Here is a 13,961-nt window from a genome sequence, read left to right as displayed (position 1 = left end):
ATTTTTTCCCTTCAAGTATTTATCCAATTCTCTTTTGAATGTTACTATTGAATCTGTATCCACCGCCCTATCAGGCAGTGCATTCCAGATACAGGAAACTTTGGTTTATCCGGAGGTTAACTGTCCGGAATGCTCGAGCCACCGGCAAAAATCAGGAGCCATTTCGTTAGGTTTTTTTTCTTTTCGTTGCTTTTTTTTCACCAGTCAGGCTCTGCAAGGTCTCACTGAAGCTGTTGCTAAGCTACAGAGACGCTTGCAAGGTACGGCCGACTGTTTAGAAGCTGTTGCTAAGCAACAGGGTTTGTTGCCAGATACGGAGCTCAAAATCTCCGTATGTTTCAACATTAGCGCTGGTTTGTCCGGCAGTTTTGATGGGACGGCAACAGCTCGGTCCCGTCGGTGCCGGATAGCACAAAGTTTCCTGTAACTACAATTCGCTACGTAAAAAAAATGTTTCCTCATATCGCCTCTGGTTCCTTTGCCAGCCAATCACCTTAAATCTGTGTCCTCTGGTTACTGACCCTTCTGCCACTGGAAACAGTTTCTCCTTATTTACTCCATCAAAACCATTCATGATTTTGAACACCTCTATCAAATCTCCTCTTAACCTTCTCTGCTCCAAGGAGAACAATCCCAGCTTCTCCAGTCTCTCAACATAACTGAAGTCCACATCCCTGGTACCATTCTAGTAAATCACTTCTGCACCCTCTCCAAGGCCTTGACATCCTTTTTAAAGTGCGGTGCCCAGAATTGAACACAACACTCCAGCTGAGGCCTAACCTGTGTTTTATAAAGGTTTAGCATAACTTCCTTGTTTTTGTACTCGATGCCTCTATTAATAAAGCCAAGGACCCCATATGTCTTTTTAACAGCCATCTCAACTTGTCCTGCCACCTTTGAAGATGTGCGTACATACACCCCCAGGTATCTTTGTTCCTTCACCCCCTCTAAAATTGCCTATCCTCATTCTTCCTACCAAAATGAATCACTTCATACTACGCCGCATTAAATTTCATCTGCCACTTGTCTGCCCATTCACCAGTCTATTTATGTCCTCCCGAAGTCTGTTACTATCCTCCTCATTGTTTACTACATTTTTGAGTTTCGTATCATCTGCAAACTTTGAAATTATGGCCTGTATACCCAAGTCCAGGTCATTAATATATATCAAAAAGAGCAGTGATCCTAATACCCTGGGGAACACCACTGCACACTTCCCTCCAATGTTCCCTCTAATTTGCGGTCTAAGTGCACGGTTCCTTCAAAATTACGCAGTAGATTGGGATAAGCAGACTAGCACCTGTCAAAAAGGTAGTGAATTTCTTGAGTGTGTCCTGGATAGTTTTCTACAACAATATGTCCTAGAGGCAACAAGGGGGCAAGCCATATTAGATTTAGTAATGAGTAATGAGCCAGAGTTAGTTAACAGCTTAACTGTGCGTGAACAGTTATCCAATAGCGATCATAACATGATCGAGTTCAATGTAGCATTTGAAAGGGAGAAACGCGAAACAGCTACTAAGATTCTAAATTTGGGTAAGGCTGACTTCAACGGGACGAGACAGAGACTGTCCCCAGTAAACTGGGCAAATCTATTAATGGGTAAAATGACAGATCAGCGGGAGTTGTTCAAAAAATAATTTAATGTGATACAGAACCAGGTTATACGCCTGAGGGGCAAGAGCTCTACTTGGATTGGAAGGTAGCAAATATAGGCCTAGAAATTCAGTGGGCTTTGCGCCCAGTTACCGCCCAAAGAGGGCTTCTGCGCCACTTGAGGAGTTTGTGCTGATATTCAGCGCTGCGGTAATGGAGGCGGTAGCCGGTAGCGCTGCGCCGACACCGATGACGTCATCGGTGTGCGCAGTGCCCCGGTTCCGCCCCGCTACCGGCCCGACCCCCATATTTAGTTGCGGCCGCCTGCCCGCACCTCCTTCCCCGGCCTCCTCCACGCCCCCCCCCCCGCCCCCCCGGCATTGCCGGCTGTTTTCCGGGAGCCCGGCACTTCTCCGTGGTGCCGGGCTCATTTGCCGGCACTATCAAGCGGCGATCTCCCTGTTGCAGGCACCTCCCCCTTAAGAGAAGGAGGAAGGCCTGCAGTACCGCAGCCTGCCACTCCGCAGCGGGTGGCGCTGCGGCACCTAGCGCGCCGAAATTCAGTTTCAGCGCCCCAAGCGGGGGCAGGCACACCCTGGAATAGCGGCCGGTTTCGACTTGGGGTGCAGAAACTGAATTTACGACAGGCGCAACTGGCTCCGCGCGCAGCGCTAACTTCTGGGCGCTAGCCAGCTGGCGGGCCCAAAGTGAATTTCTAGCCCATAACCCCACAATTTAAGAAAGGAGGGAGAGAGAAAACGGGGAACTACAGACCAGTTAGCCTGATATCAGTAGTAGGGAAAATGCTAGAACTTATTATTAAGGGCGTGGTAACAGGGCACTTAGAAAATAATAATAGGATTGGGCAGAGTCAACACAGATTTATGAAAGGGAAATCGTGTTTGACAAATCTATTGGAGTTTTTTGAGGTTGTAACTAGCAGAATAGATAAGGAGGAACCAGTAGATGTGGTGTATTTGGATTTTCAGAAGGCTTTCGATAAGGTGCCACACAAGAGGTTATTAAACAAAATTAGGGCTCATGGGATTGGGGGTAATATACTAGCATGGATTGAGGATTGGTTAACGGACAGAAAGCAGAGAGTAGGAATAAATGGATAATTTTCAGGTTGGCAGGCTGTAACTAGTGAGGTACCGCAAGGATCAGTGCTTGGGCCTCAGCTATTCACAATCTACATCAATGATTTGGATGAGGGGACCAAATGTAATATATCCAAGTTTGCAGACGACACAAAGCTGGGTGGGCGTGTGTGCTGTGAGGAGGATGCCGAGAAACTCCAGGATGATTTGGACAGGTTGGGTGATTGGGCAAAAGCATGGCAGATGCAATATAACATGGATAAATGTGAGGTTATCCACTTTGGTGGCAAAAACAGGAAGGTAGATTATTATCTGAATGGCAATAGATTGGGAGAAGGAGAAGTGCAACGAGACCTGGGTGTCCTTGTGCACCAGTCGCTGAAGGTAAGCATGCAGGTGCAGCAAGCGGTTAAGAAAGCAAATGGTATGTTGGCCTTCGTAGCGAGAGGATTCGAGTACAGGAACAAGGATGTCTTGCTGCAGTTGTACAGGGCCTTGGGGAGACCACATCTTGAGTATTGTGTGCAGTTTTGGTCACCTTATCTGAGGAAGGATGTTCTTGCCATGGAAGGAGTTCAGCGAAGATTCACCAGGCTGATACCTGGGATGGCAGGAATGACGTATGAGGAGAGATTGGGACGATTGGGCTTGTGCTCGCTGGAGTTTAGAAGAATGAGAGGGGATCTCATTGAAACTTATAAAATTCTGACAGGACTAGACAGACTAGATGCAGGAAGGATGTTCCCGATGGTCGGGGAGTCCAGAACCAGGGGTCACAGTCTAAGGATAAGGGGTAGGTCATTTAGGACAGAAATGAGGAATTTCTTCACCCAGAGAGTGGTGAACCTGTGGAATTCTCTACCACAGAAGGCAGTAGAAGCCAATTCATTAAATATATTCAAGAAGGAGTTGGATATATTTCTTAAGGCTAAAGGGATCCAGGGGTATGGGGAGAAAGCAGGGACCGGGTACTGAAATTGGATGATCAGCCATGATCGCATTGAATGGCGGAGCAGACTCGAGGGGCCGAATGGCCTACTCCTGTTCCTATCTTCTATGTTTCTATGTGAAAGCAAATGGTATGTTGGCCTTTATTACAAGAGGATTTGAGTATAAGAGTAAAGACATCTTACTGCAATTATATAGGGCCTTGGTGAGACTACACCTGGAGTATTGTGTACAGTTTTGGTCTCCTTACCTAAGGAAGGATATACTTGCCATAGAAGGAGTGCAACGAAGGTTCACCAGACTGGTTCCTGGGATGGGGGGGATTATCCTATGAAGACAGATTGAGTAGACTAGGTCTATATTCTCTAGAGTTTAGAAGAATGAGAGGTGATCTCGTTGAAACATACAAAATTCTTACAAGGCTTGACAGGGTAGATGCAGGGAGGATGTTTCCCCTGGCTGGGGAGTCTAGAACCAGGGGTCACAGTCTCAGAATAAGGGGTTGGCCATTTAGGACTGAGATGAGGAGAAATTTCTTCACTCAGAGGGTGGTGAATCTTTGGAATTCTCTACCCCAGAGGGCTGTGGAGTCTCAGTCATTGAGTATATTCAAGACAGATCGCTAGATTTTTGAATATTAAGGGAATCCAGAGATATGGGGATAGTGCGGGAAGGTGGAGATGAGGTAGAAGATCAGCCATGATCTTATTGAATGGTGGAGCCGGCTCGAGGGGCCGAATGGCCGACTCCTGCTCCTATTTCTTATGTTCTTATGTTTGCCCAAAAAAACAGTCATTGACGACTAAAGAGGTAAGGTACAGCATAAAACTAAAAGAAAAAGCATACAAAAATGCAAAAAATGGCACAGATCCTGGCAAATGAGAAAGATATAAAGTACAGTAAAGGGTCACAAAACAGATAGTAAGAGCTACACAATGGAAGTATGGAAAGAAACTTGCAAGGGATATCAAAATTAACACAAAGAATGTTTACAATTATATTAGGAAAAAGAGGGTGGTCAGGAGCAATGTTTGCCCCTTAGCAACTGAAAGTGGTGATATTGATAATAAGGAAATGGCGGACATGTTGAATAATTACTTTGCGTCAGTATTTACAGTAGAGGAAGAGGATAGCATGCTGGAAATCCCAAGGAAACTAATATTGAATCAGGGACAGCGACTCAATAAAATTAACATAAGTAAAATAGTAATGAAGAAAATAGTGGCACTAGAGAGTGAGAAATCCCAGGACCAGATGGTTTCCATCCCTGGGTTTTAAAGGAAGTCGGTGAGCTCATTGCAGATGCCCGAACTATAATTTTCCAACATTCTCTCGATTCAGGAACCATTCCTTTAGATTGGAAAATTGCTCATGTCACTCCGCTATTTAAGAATGGTGAGAGAGGGAAACCAGGGAATTATAGACCAGTTAGCCCAACGTCTGTTGTGGGGAAATTGCTAGAGCCTATAATGAAGGATAGGGTGACTGAACACTTCAAAAAATTTCAGTTGATCAGAGAGAGCCAGCATGGATTTGTGAAAGGTAGGTCATGGCCGACAAACCTGACTGAATTTTTTGAGGAGGTGACTAAAGTAGTGGACAGGGGAATGTCTATGGATGTTATTTACAGTATATGGACTTCCAGAAGGCATTTGATAAAGTCCCACATAAGAAACTATTATCTAAGGTAGAAGCCCATGGAATTGAGGGCAAATTATTGACCTGGTTAGGAAGTTGGCTGAGCGGCAGGAGACAGAGAGTAGGGATAATGGGCAGGTACTCAAATTGGCAGGAGGTGACTAGTGGTGTCCCGCAGGGATCTGTGTTGGGGCCTCAACTATTCACAGTATTTATTAACGACTTAGATGATGGGATAGAAAGCCATATATCCAAATTCACTGATGACACAAAGATAGGCGGCATTGTCGGCAGTGTAGATGAAAGCATAAAATTACAAAGGGATATTGATAGATGAAGTGAATGGGCAAAACTGTGGCAAATGGATTTCAATGTAGGCAAATGTGAGGTCATCCACTTTGTACCTAAAAAGGATAGAACAGGGTACTTTCTAAATGGTGAAAAGCTAGAAACAGTGGATGTCCAAAGAGACTTGGGGGTTCAGACACATAGATCATTAAAATGTCATGAACAGGTACAGAAAATAATCAGAAAGGCTAATGGAATGCTGGCCTTTATATCTAGAGGACTAGAATCCAAGGGGGTAGAAGTTATGCTGCAGCTGTACAAAACCCTGGTTAGACCACACCTGGAGCACTGGGAGCAGTTCTGGGCACCACACCTTAGGAAGGATATATTGGCCTTGGAGGGAGTGCAGCGTAGGTTTACCAGAATGATACCCGGACTTCAAGGGTTAAGTTACGAGGAGAGATTTCACAAATTAGGGTTGTATTCCCTAGAATTTAGAAGGTTAAGGGGTGATCTGATCGAAGTTTTCAAGATATTAAGGGGAACAGATAGGGTCGATAGTGTAGTGTATGTACTTTGCAGAAGGAACTATATTCTGCAGCCCCTGTATACTGCAGTACCAGTAGTGACCACCCCTGTATATAAGCCTGTGTAGTAACTTTGCATAGTTAGTTCCAGTTTGTCTCCACTCAGTAAAGACCTGTTATAACCAACTCCTGCAGTCCGTGTCTCAATTACACACGGACATAATACTGGCGACGAGCAGATCCGAACTTAACTACAGTCTGCACCACCTCATGGGGATCCATCCCTGAAGCGAAGTTGTCAGAGGCCGAGGCCAGAAGAAAGAAAATAATAAAATAAAACGATCAGAAGAAACGGGCGTCGACCGTGGGGCAACCGCCTCTGATTCATCGGAGTGAAAGATTTGCAGGAGAGGCTGTCGAGAGCGGGGCTTGGTTATCCTGTCGATGGTGTTCCAGCTAATCGGGCTGGTGACAGGTAGGACACTGATCCTTCCTGGGCTGCGGCGGGCTAGAGCTCGATCGGGTGGCTTTTCAACGGGGCCGAGCAGCATTGTCGGGAAGAGGAGAGAGAGAGAGAGGGTGGAGCACACGGCGTGGCCGGTGCTACGAAGCCGGGCAGCGTACAGACCTGAGAAGAGGGAGGAAAGTGTCCCGCAGGGTTGCTCCGACGACGGGGAAATAAAAGAAACTAGAAGCGCAGAAAGCCGCGAGGAGCTGCCGTTTGCCACGGGAACCGCGGAGAGCGGCATTAGCAGCAGCGCGGGGGGAAGTGCGCGAAGACCATAGGGCGTCGCCATCAAGGCATAAAACGCCAGCAACAGCGCTAGCAGCAGCGGAGAAGACGGAAAGCGCGGGAGGCGCCATTTTGTTAAATCGGGGAAGGAGGCAAAGCACGGGAGGTGCCATTTTGTTAAATCGGGGAAGAAGGCAAAGCGCGGGAGGCGCCATCTTGGATTTCCAAGATGCCGAAGACTGGCAATATCACTGCCTTCGATAATGCAATAGAAGACTGGACCACGTATGTGGAAAGAGTCGAAGTATATTGCGAGGCAAACAAAGTAGCCGATGAGAAAAAGGCATCGGTACTACTAAACTTAATGGGCGCAAGAACGTACGGCCTATTGCGGAACCTGATTACTCCAGCCAAACCGATGGCGAAGAGTTTTAACGAAATTGTTGATATCCTACAGGAACACCTAAATCCTACACTGCTGCTGATAGCAGAAAGATTTAAATTCCACAGGAGAAATCAGCATAAAGATGAGAGCAATGCTGATTACCTTACAGAACTACGCAAGCTATCAAAGCACTGCCAGTTCGGAGCAGGACTGGCAGATACCCTACGGGACAAATTTGTCTGTGGACTCCTGAGTGAAGGAACCCAGAAGAGGTTACTCTCAGAGAAAGAGCTGACGCTAGATAAGGCTTTCAGCGTGGCAGTATCGTACGAAGCAGCAGCAAGGGGAGCTGCGGAAATACAGCAAAAGCCGCAGGAATACGGCACCCACGAAATGACACGGGGAGTTGAAAAATGTTATCGCTGCGGCAGAACAACCCATGACCAGAAGGACTGCTGGTCCAAGGACAAAATATGCAGGCAATGCGGAAAGATGGGACACATTGCACGAGTTTGCAGGTCTGGGAAGAAGACTAACGACAACAAAAAGGCTACTAAGGAACAGTACAGGAAAGTACAAAAGATGATGGACAGTAGTTCCGAAGACCAGATGAGCGATAGTGAATCCAGGAACAAGAGACTAAGCTGTCTCAAACTTCACAACGTAATCGCAAAAGAGGATCACCGAACCATTTGGGTCACCCTCACGATAGCAGGGTCCCAAGTCAAAATGGAATTGGATACAGGATCAGCCCTGACCGTCATGAATCGACGAGACTACGAGTAGCTATTCTCACACATACCCTTGAAAGAGACATCCATTGTCTTGAAGACGTATACGGGGCAAAAAGTATACCCCAGAGGAAAAATAAGGGTGCCTGTCGAATACAACGGCAAGGAAATACAGAAATTGTATCTGTACATACTGCAAGATGGTGGACCACCGTTATTGGGACGTGAATGGATCAGAAAGATAAGTTTAGACTGGCACTCCATTCAGGCACTGACGGTGGCTGGTAAAAAGGATGACGACGGCACACCTGGACGATTGTCAAAAATCTTAGCTAACGCCAAAGAGGTATTTCAACAAGAACTGGGAACTTTTAAAGGTGTAACCGCCTCGATAAAAATAGAAGATAATGCAATTCCCAAGTTTTTCAAAGCAAGACCGGTACCATATGCAATTCGCCCAGCCGTCGAGGCAGAGCTGGAGAATCTGGAGAATGCAGGCGTGTTATCTAAGGTAGACTGGAGCGAGTGGGCGACACCCATCGTTCCTGTCATGAAGAAAACATTAAACAATAAGTCTGAGGAGCCAAGGAAGGTTCGCATCTGTGGGGACTTCAAGGTGACGGTGAACCCGGTCCTTCACACAGTACAATATCCTCTCCCGAGGATAGAAGATATTTTCGCCTCACTATCTGGAGGGAAGCGTTTTACAAAAATTGACCTAGCACAAGCATATTTGCAGATGGAGGTTGAAGAATCCTCTAGGAAGTATCTCACGATAAACACTCACAAAGGTCTTTACCAGTATAATCGACTGGTATTCGGAGTAGCATCAGCTCCGGCGATATGGCAAAGAGCGATGGAACAAGTCCTGCAAGGGATTCCGGGGACTCAGTGTTACTTGGACGGCATCCTAGTGACAGGTGAAGATGACAGTGAACACCTTGCCAACCTAGAGCAGGTGCTCACTAGACTAAGAGAACATGGGCTACGAGCCAACCGCCCCAAGTGCGAGTTTTTTAAGAAACAGATATCGTATTGTGGCCACGTGATTGATGAAGAGGGGTTACATAAGTCCCCTGACAAAATTGAAGCGGTAGTTAAGGCTCCAGCGCCTGAAAAGTGTCGCAACTGAGGTCATTCCTCGGATTGGTGAATTACTACCATAAGTTTTTGCCGAATTTGTCCACAATTCTGCACCCACTGAACGCCCTACTACAAACTGGAGTAGCATGGTAATGGAGCGATGAATGTAAGCGGGCCTTTCAGAAGAGTAAAGACCTAATCACTTCAAGAGAAGTATTGGCTCACTACAACCCATCACTACCGATAAGACTGGCGTGTGATGCGTCTCCCTACGGCATTGGAGCGGTACTGTCACATAAATTCCTTGATGGTTCAGAGAGGCCGATAGCTTTTGCGTCACGCTCGTTTGAAACACCCAAATTGAAGGATAGAGTGCTCAATGAGCTTCATGAGGGTCATCTGGGAGGGGTAAAAATGAAGAACTTAGCCAGAGCGTTTGTGTGGTGGCTGGGAATCGATAGAGAAATCGAAGAGATGACCAAGAGCTGTACAGGATGCCAGAAGGTCCAAAACGCTCCACCACAAGCCCCTCTACATCCATGGGAGTGGCCCTCATCTCCATGGCAAAGGGTGCACATTGATTTTGCTGGTCCATTTATGGACTCGATGTTTTTAATTGCGGTAGATGCACATTCAAAGTGGCCAGAGGTAATAAAAATGTCCTCAACCACCACAGAAAAAACTATCACAGTCTTACGAACCATATTCGCCAGAAATGGGCTGTCTGAACAGATTTGCTCCGACAATGGACCACAGTTTGTATCTGAAGAGTTCCGGAGTTTCTTAAAGAACAATGGTGTTAAGCATTACACATCCGCCCCATATCATCCAGCCACCAATGGATTGGCTGAGAGGTTCGTTCAAACATTCAAGAAGGCTATCAAGGCAATGTGTAATGAAGACATACCCCTACAACACAAGGTGGATAACTTCTTGTTTGCCTACCGGAATGCGACACATGCGGTTACCAACCAAACCCCAGCCATGATGTTCTTCAATCGAAGACTACGATGCCGCTTGGATTTGGTTAAGCCAAACATCAGAAGAGATGTGGAGAACAGGCAGTTTCAGAATATGAATGAAAGGCTGACCAGGAGTTTTAAGATAGGTCAACCAGTTTTGGCCCGGGACTACCGCACAGAGAAATGGCAGCCAGGAACGATCTGTACACGGCAAGGACCTCTAATGTATACCGTGGACGTTGGGGAGAGCATTGTAAGATGCCATGCTGACCAGATTCTAGAGTCACTGGAAAACGTCAATTCCACACCACGATCCGATACACCGAAGTACCAATTGCATCTAACTCAGAATCGGGAATATTGGAAGCAGACAAACCCAACAACGACGTTGATTCCGAATTAACTCTGCCAGAAGAACCTGATACCCCAAAGAGGCGTTATCCAGACAGAATCAGGAAGCCTCCTCAAAGACTGAACTTATAATTGCTTAACTTCAGCTAATGTATATGACAACTGTAATTGTAAATATGTTATTTAATTATTAATCGAATGTTATGTACTGTTTAGCTAAAAGGGGAGGAATTGTAGTGTATGTACTTTGCAGAAGGAACTATATTCTGCAGCCCCTGTATACTGCAGTACCAGTAGTGACCACCCCTGTATATAAGCCTGTGTAGTAACTTTGCATAGTTAGTTCCAGTTTGTCTCCACTCAGTAAAGACCTGTTATAACCAACTCCTGCAGTCCGTGTCTCAATTACACACGGACATAATAGATAGAGAGAAACTATTTCCGCTGGTTGGGGATTCTAGGACTAGGGGGCATAGTCTAAAAATTAGAGCCAGACCTTTCAGGAGTGAAATTAGGAAACTCTTCTACACACAAAGGGTGGTAGAAGTTTGGAACGCTCTTCCGTAAACAGCAGTTAATGCTAGATCAGTTGTTAATTTTAAATCTGAGATTGATAGATTTTTGTTAACTAAAGGTATTAAGGGATATGGGGCAAAGGCGGGTATCTGGAGTTAGGTGGCAGATCAGCCATGATCTCATTGAATGGCAGAACAGGCTCGAGGGGGTTCAACTCCTGCTCCGATGTTCTTTGAGTGGTCAGCGACAAAGCAGTGAAGGGTACAACATCTGCCCGTTTCCAATGGTAATGTGCGCTGTTACACCTTGCATTATTTCAAAATCTTTTGTGCTTTTCAGGATCCTGTTTTGTGCCTAAACAAATATACGGAATTAACTTTCCGCAACTGAAGATGGGTGTTTAACGTCAATCAAGCCCTTTGGATGATGATATAATATATTGGGATCAGACAGCACGATTAAAACCTGCAGCGTATCCATCGCACCTCACTGAGCGGCAGTGCACCGAGCAAGATCTCAGGTGATTAAGGTCCCGGGTAGTTAAGATAAACCGCCTGTACCCGACCGGTGAAATGGGGCTCACTTTCCGCTTTGAAATATTAAAGACAAAACTGAATTAAACAATGCACCAAAGAATTGATTAAGGTAATTTTGGATATATATTTGGTGCTTTGTAGACTATTAAATGTTGGTGTTCAGAGAGATTTAAGTGTCCTAGTACAAGAGAGTTTGCATACAGGTACAGCAAACAATTAGGAAGGCAAATGGCATGTTTGGTTAAAAGAGTAAGGGAGTCTTGCTACAGTTATATAGGGCACTGGTGAGACCACACCTGGAGCATTGTGCACAGTTTTGGTCTCCATATCCTTAGGGAAGGATATACTTGCCTTGGAGGCGGTGCAACGAAGGTTCACTAGATTGATTCCTGGGCTGAGAGGGCTGTCTTACGAAGAGAGGTTGAGCAGGTTGGGCCTATACTTTCTGGAGTTTAGAAGAATGAGAGGTGATCTCATTGAAACATACAAGATTCTGAGGGGGATTGACAGGGTAGATGCTGAGAGGTTGTTTCCCCCTGGCTGGAGAGTCTAGAACTAGGGGGCATAGTCTCAGGATAAGGGGTCGGCCATTTAAATCTGAGATGCGGAGGAATTTCTTCACTCAGAGGGTGGTGAATCTTTGGAATTCTCTGCCCCAGAGGGCTGTGGATGCTGAGTCGTTGAGTATATTCAAGGCTGAGATCGATAGATTTTTGGACTCTAGGGGAATCAAGGGATATGGAGATCGGGCAGCAAAGTGGAATTGATCCTATTAAATGGCGGAGCAGGCTGGAGGGGCCGAATGGCCTACTCCTGCTCCTAGTTCTTATTTTCTTTGCCACAGACAAGAACATAAAAGTAGCTAAGAGCAATAATGTACAGCATGTGCTGGCACTGGGTATAAGTTATAAAGAGCAGTTAGGCAGCTTTGAAGGGTAGGATTTTTCCAAGACTGCTTTGTGTGTGTTTTGTTAGCTCGGCAGCCTGTGGAAGATGCTGAGCTCTTGAATTTTCCTGCCAGTTCGAAAGAAAAGAAAGAAAGACTTGCATTTGTACAGCGCCTTTCACGTCCACCGGACGTCTTAAAGCGCTTTACAGCCAATGAAGTACTTTTGGAGTGTAGTCACTGTTGTAATGTTCGGAAGGAGGACCAGAGGTAACATGACCCTAGAGCTGCAAACGGGTGTCTCTGCGCACTCAGTTGGGGTGTAATGGGTGGCTGCCTAACTAGCATGCTCTCCCAGGATATTTGAAGGGGGAAATAGTCAGAAAAATGTATACTTAAACAGAATAATATCGATGTCTTGCATGTCCGTCTCGTACAGGTTTTCAGAGGTTGTAATTTTCTCCTCCAGTGTTTTTCAGTTTCACCTACTGTATCCATTCATATACTTCAGTCCAAACATTGATATGTACAGTTCTATCTGTCCAGCTACCTACCTCAGTTTCAAGGATATATTTTTGAAAGCTCCAACAACTGCTTTCTCCTATGTTACAGAAGTGGATCTAAGTTGCAAGCTTTTTCACAAAAGCCTATCGCTCGTGATTTTAAGTAAAGTCTTGAAGCTGTTAAAACAGGATTTTAGAGTAAGCTGTCAATAAATCTGTTATATTGTGTTAGATCCCAGACTGAGGTTCTTGCCTAACACCCAGCCATTGCAAAGACATCCTGGAACATTGCTCGATGACCTACATTGGCTCCCGATCTGGCAACGCCTCAGATTTAAAATTCCCATCCTTGTGTTCAAATCCTTCAATAGCTTCAGCCCTATCTCTACATAAGAACATAAGAAATAGGAGCAGGAACAGGCCACTTGGCCCCTCGAGCCTGCTCCGCCATTCAGTAAGATCATGGCTGATCTTGGGCTCAAAGCCACTTCCCCGCCCACTCCCCATAACCCTTCACTCCCTTATCTTGCAAAAATCTACCTCCACCTTAAATGTATTTAATGACCCAGCCTCCACAGCTCTCTGGGGCAGAGAATTCCACAGATTTACAACCCTCTGAGAGAAGAAATTCCTCCTCATCTCAGTTCTAAAAGAGGTGACCCTTTATTCTGAAACTTTGCCCCCGAGTTCTAGATTTCCCCACAAGGGGAAACATCCTCTCTGCATCTACCTTGTCAAGCCCCCTCAGTATCTTGTATGTTTCAATAAGATCACCTCTCAATCTGGTCATCTCCAGCCATCCCTCTCAATCTTCTAAATTCCAATCAAATCATATTCGTTTACCTCTATTTGCGCAGCTAATTCATCCACCTTATTATGAATGCTCCTCTCCAGCCATCCCTGTACACTCCCTCTGCTCCTCAACGCCAGATTACTGCTTATATCCTGCTCCACATTGAAGGCCCTTCACTATACCCTTGACTTTTACAATTCTTTCTCAAAGCTCTTCACTTAATCCCTGTCTTTAAAAGCCTCCTTTAAAACCCTTCCTCCTCCCCTTGCTCCCAATTTTCCTGTTTCTTCCCACTTTTCTGGCTTCAGTGCTTTCCGATGCCCCCTTGATGAGGAGTACTATAGAACAATGGGGGAAAAATTCAGTTGTTTGCACCTCCCGTTAG

The 13,961-nt window shown here is 45.7% G+C and overlaps 1 protein-coding gene across 1 annotated transcript in view; it reads left to right on the top strand.

The window, feature by feature from the left end:
• The window catches only part of LOC147123934 (olfactory receptor 6N1-like), a 34,488-nt gene that overhangs the window by 18,747 nt on the left and 1,780 nt on the right, over positions 1 to 13,961 (top strand). Inside the window, exon 2 of the mRNA XM_085996066.1 lies at positions 11,198 to 11,378. The gene's annotated coding sequence lies outside the window, so the exon portion shown is untranslated. The remainder of the gene's footprint in view (positions 1 to 11,197; positions 11,379 to 13,961) is intronic.

This window comes from Somniosus microcephalus, chromosome 1 (genome assembly GCF_052327205.1).
Source record: "Somniosus microcephalus isolate GS21.2 chromosome 1, FLI_Smic_1.0, whole genome shotgun sequence".
Classification (NCBI taxonomy): Eukaryota; Metazoa; Chordata; class Chondrichthyes; order Squaliformes; family Somniosidae; genus Somniosus; species Somniosus microcephalus.
This window is presented reverse-complemented; position numbering and strand designations above follow the sequence as displayed.